Source organism: Haliotis rubra, unplaced genomic scaffold (assembly GCF_003918875.1).
Source record: "Haliotis rubra isolate DU_JTF1 unplaced genomic scaffold, ASM391887v1 Scf503, whole genome shotgun sequence".
Lineage (NCBI taxonomy): Eukaryota > Metazoa > Mollusca > Gastropoda > Lepetellida > Haliotidae > Haliotis > Haliotis rubra.
Window position 1 is genome coordinate 412,061 of NW_025767195.1, and position 5,658 is coordinate 417,718.

General features: G+C 42.4%; 1 long non-coding RNA gene across 1 annotated transcript; it reads left to right on the top strand.

Moving 5' to 3' along the window:
• Positions 1 to 979: 979 nt before the first annotated feature.
• Positions 980 to 5,257, top strand: LOC124291979. The gene is made up of 2 exons (XR_006902335.1): positions 980 to 1,048; positions 5,163 to 5,257. It is a non-coding gene; the product is annotated as an uncharacterized LOC124291979 (long non-coding RNA).
• Positions 5,258 to 5,658: the final 401 nt, after the last annotated feature.

Here is a 5,658-nt window from a genome sequence, read left to right on the forward strand (position 1 = left end):
TTTGGAATAACGAGGTTTGACTGTATATTGTTATCCCCATTGTGACCATCCACTCACCATCTATATCAGCAACCTAAAGTATGATTGGGGCACGGGGGTACACTGGAGGTTATTGTTTCACGCCGAAACACCGGGTTCGATTCCCCACGTGGGTACAAAGTGTAAAGCCCATTTCTGGTGTCCCCCGCCGTGATACTGCTGGGATTTTGCTGAAAGTGGCGTAAACTGAATTATTCATTAATCCTCATACAGCTGGACCTCGTTAAAACGGGTGGTCTTGATGACTTGTTGATTGTTTGTTGTTTAACGCCGCACTCAGCAACATTCCAGCTACAGACGGAGGTCTGTAAATAATCTAGCCTGGACCAGACAATCCAGTGACTGACATGATGAGTATCGATCAACGCAATAGGGAACCGATGACATGTGTCAACAAGATCAATATTGATAGCACGTGCGTATGAATACACAATGCCATTTAGAAAATAGTCAAATGTAACATATGTTATATTTGGGATTACACTCTCGTAGTAAAGTACATATTCTAGTACTTTTGTTAGGTTGAGTCCCATCTTGGATTCGAACCCACACCATCAGAGTCGGGCACCTAATCGCCAGCACACAAAGTCAGCCGCCTAACCCGCTCAGCATGTATGTACGTCTCTCTTTGTCTCGTGTTATGTACTTTCGGCTCTTTAATGTATTTAGTACCAATAAGAATATAATCTGCATATGTTTGTACTGAAGGTAAGACTTGACTAAATGCCTTGTCTATGAGCTAGGGTATTTTTGCTGAAGCGAGTGTTTTTCAAGTAGACACTGACATCTGTGACAGACAAAACGTTTCCTAATAACGTCAGTCCTTTCAGACTGTTACAGCGGCTGTTGTTGTATCTTCTGTCATCAAGCCTGCGGATTCTTTCGTAAGACACTAATCATAGCCGAGAATAGCAACCTGAAACCCTTGTCTCGTACACCACCGAGGTAATGGCACTGCACATGGGTTGAGGGCATGTCGGCGGCAACAACATCGTGTCTCAAATACCAGGTGGGTGTTGCCATTACCTTGTAATTCTTCACATGAATGAACATCACCGTCCCTATAAAGGCCGTATAGGACAGCCGTGCCCCCTTGTGCCTACAGTTATGTAGGCCTAAGTTTTGTTGTTTTTCTACTTGAGTATTGTAACATCTTACAGTGAACAGCTTTAGTCAGAACCCCGCTTAAACCCCCTATTCCGGACGATACTGTTTGAGGTGTAATGGGAAATATTTTTTTGAAAAGGACACAATCCGTTAATTCGTGAGTGGGTGAGTGAGTGGGATTGATTTGCGCCTCTTTTAGCAACATTGCAGCAACATTACGGCGGGGTACACACTAGGGAAGGGCTTCACACATTTAACTCTTGTGGGAATTGAAAAGTGGAGTTATACGTGATGATCGAACACTTAAACCCCTTGCTACCCCATCTCTTTTTGTACTACAAAATGTAGGGCAATCAACATCCTTGTGTAAAGTTGAAATAAACTACGAGAATATTTCGAGAATAGACCAGTGAAAATCCGGGTTCGAACTGGTCTTCATCTACCTAACTGGTCGTACCAGGTGCCTAACGAGATCGAGTGACGTCATCGCTGACTTGGTTGATGAACATCATGCTGTCCCATGTGCGTAGATCAGTGCTCTTGATGTCAATCACTCGGTTGTCTGGTCCACACTCGATTACGTACAGACCGTCGTCGAGCGTTAAGCAACATGAAATGTGTACCTATCAGCTATGATGAATTACTGTATATCTGTCCCCAGTGAATATATTCAGTGAAGTTCCAAGATCGGTTATTCTTATATTACGATCATATAGCTCGAATATTGGTGAGTGCGGCGTTAAACATTCTTTCACTTTTCTCAGAAATGAATATTGGTTGATCTGCTGAAACGGTATGACCATTGTTTGAAAACAAGACAAATGACGTCACACACTAATATGATTACGTCAAAACAACTATACAGTTTGTTTTCAGTGAAGTCTCTCGGTATGCTTTAACGTCAAACGCTTTGCAGTATTTCCAGTGTGTATTTGTCCGATGCTTGTCGTTGAATCCAATTGGCGTTGACCCTCGTCTGTCACGTGATTGTCTGGTCCAAACATATTTACCGACCATCGTCGTATAGCTTGAACTCTGCCGAGTGTGGAGTTGAATAACATGCTAAATTTGTATAAAGCTCTGGTTATTAGATTCATCCAAAGTCTCGGGGATTTATTCATTCGGAAACGATAACTGATAGCTCTTAGCTCTTGGGTATATCCTCAAGCACAGAAAACAGGGTCTCTTACTAAAAGAGAATGAAGTCATATATTGTTCTTGACGTCACAAATCGGTGGCTTTTCGTCATAAGAACACTGTAGGTTCGGTACATCATTCATTCAAAAGACAAATGAGTAGATCGATGCTCACTATGTCAATCACTTAATTATCTGTTCCAGACTTGATTATTTACAGACCACCGCCATATAGATGGAAAATAGCTGAGTGCGGCGTAAAACAACAAACAAACAAAAATATCATTCAAAAGAAACGCATAAGTCGTAAGTAAATCTTGGGACCTCGTTGGTGCAAATACGGAGTGTTGACTTCCAATGGGTGCGAGATACGAACAACAGAATACACGTCTATGTCTATTCAGGTCCCCAGTCCACAAAGTGATCCCGGCACTAAGGCCATCGTGAGAAAACTCTCAAACCTTCATTTAGTCCTAAAATGCGGTAGAGCTAAGATCGTTTTGTTTCCGTGGTGCATTTGTCCCTGTTGGCGTCTGATATGACAGTGATGCTTTATGAGGTCACAGGACAAATGACGTCACACTTTCATGTTGCTATGCGACACGACCCATTACTAACAGAGGTTTCACACAGCAAATGAATTCGAAATCTGATTACAGGGTTGGAATAGGATGCAGGAAAACATGTGTTTAAGTAGAACAGTCTGAAATATAATCGCCTGGGTTAGATTGCAACATTAAAATCTCACAGTATCGCTAATGCCACTGAAACATCGGGTGATTAGAAAACCGAACCTTCCCGTGGGACAAATGATAAATAGACCAACGAACTCGAAACAAGGAATTACTGATCAGCTGTCAGTCGCTCCAAAGGCTTGGACCATGCACTTGGAATTCTCTCAGGGCGGATATATCCGTAGTTTCTCGCCGCTCTTCCATTATCCTCCAAATATCACCCACTAACTAGACAAGCAAGCACGTGGTAGATAGGAGGCTGTTTTTGGTGCTGAGTTTATCATTTAGCTCATATGGTCGTTTTTAGATCACACAATTACTCCCGTAAATAGAAGCCTCCCAACACAGGATCTTAAAAGGCAGAGGCGTTACATCAATAAACATTATTGATGTCTTCTGTCGGGCAATGCTTTGTTCAAAACACTCTGAGTCAAGAACCTCATGGCATCAGCTGATGATAATTTTGTAATTTCATGAGGGATTTGTCGAAAATTCTTCATCAGCTCAAAGTTTTTGAGAAACCCATCTGACGAATATAAAATCAATAATAAACTGTAGTGACGTCACGCATGTTGTGATCATCTCCGGGGAAATGAAGGTATACACGTTTTCTTGAATGAAACAATGGTTTATCGATGTCGATATAGTTTATACAAATGTCATAGTGGACATTGCCCCGTGAAGATCCGGGTTAGAATTGGCCTTCAGCAACCCATGCTTGTCGTAAGAGGCGACTAACGGCATCGGGTGGTCAGACTCGCTGATTTGGTTGATACACGTCACCGTATCCCAATTGCGTAGATCGATGCTCATGTTGTGGATCACTGGATTGTCTGGTCCAGATTCAATTATTTACAGACCGCCGCCATATAGCTGTAATATTGCTGGGTTCGGCGTTAAACAACAAACCAACCAACCAACCATAGTGGACATTACAACAAATTGTAGTGTGCCAGGGTCTCCACGGCGGTTCTCCTTCCAGTAAGCTTTCATAACGTTTGTAATCGTATGGCAGATGCGTTTTTTAAGTGGATACTTTCTTTTGTCCGTCAGTTTATCTGAACTCAACGAAACTGTATGGCTGCAGATCCGTATGAAAATTTGTATGCCAGTTTACTCTTGTCAGATCAAAAACATTCATTACGTTGTTAGAGCGATGCCTTAATTATTTTCGGCGTGGTCACTTGAAATATTGAAAGAATGTTGACATAGATCTCTTCGACATTCTTCCGGATGAGGGGCGGTGTGGTAGCCTAGTGGTTAAAGCGTTGGCTCGTCACGCCGAAGACCCGGGTTCGATTCCCCACATGGGTACAATGTGTGAAGCCCATTTCTGGTGTCCCCCGCCGTGATGTTGCTGGAATATTGCTAAAAGCGGCGTAAAACCAAACTCAGTCAGTCAGTCAGTCTTCCGGATGAGTTTGATACACATTGTAATTTCCGAGAAAACTGTCTACATACTGAACATATTGGGAAATCTTTGAACTGTCATTGATTGTGCTACAAACGAGACCAAAGTCAGTGCCAAACATTATCCCAGGAATTAAGACGCATCAATATTGGGTTGTTTTTCTATTCTTTTTATATATTTACACATTACACTTCAAACATGTTTAACAATCTGTGAAGCCCATTTCTGGTGTCCCCCGCGTGATATTGCTAGAAAACTGCTAAAAGCGGCATAAAAATAAAATCACTCACTCAAACATGTTTCGGATTTTTTCAAATTTTGCTTCGACCCTATAGCTTGCAATATATTGTTCATAAAACAAGCATTGATAAAAAAATGTTTAAGTGCATGCACACCTTTGTTCGGCAGAAAAGGCGTCGTAGATACAGGTACTCTTACTTCACAGAGTATCGCCTGCCTGCAGTTACGATCTAACTTTTATCGTTGCGCAGCCCGCGGGTTCGATTACTTAGCTTTAATTGTGCGTCTTCCATTAAGGGTGTCCCTTGCGTGATAAGCTTGTAAAATTGCTAAAATGATTCTGAAACTCAACCCGCCCGGTCGGGCATGGTCACCTTGTCATGTTCATGCGATCTTCAGATAAATTGATTCACAATCTCACAAAGGTTTCTCGACTTTTGTTAAATAATGTCTTCATTTAGTGACGTTTTTTCCCCTTTTTTATATCTGTTTCAGCGTGCTCGCTTCAGCGTCGCGCCTGGAACTGCCATCTGTTCATCGTCCAGAAACATGGAATATCATTACACCATAACTCAGAGCAATAATGATATCAAAAAGACAGACAAAAGACCTCAGTTGCCTCCTGATACAAGCGTCTGCCACATTCAACGTTAGTGTGACCTCAGCACAACAAATGACCTTGAAATCCCCAGTGCCCCCCGTTTGATGTTTAAGCCTAGCGTTTCTTCCAGCGTGAAAAGACGCCGTCAAATTTGATAGCAGACGAACGGGATGCTCACACAGGCTTTGATCATCTGGTGTGAAACGAAGCAACGCTTGCGAGAGAATTAGCGACTGCCAGAAACGGATAGATCGTCTGGGGCCAAGATGGCGGCGACTTGATTTCCCTCAGTGTCAATTAGTCTTATCAGCATTGGTTCATTGTCGCGGGGTAAATTGGTACAACGTAATCGATATGAACACAATCCTGCACGTGGATGGTTGATACTCG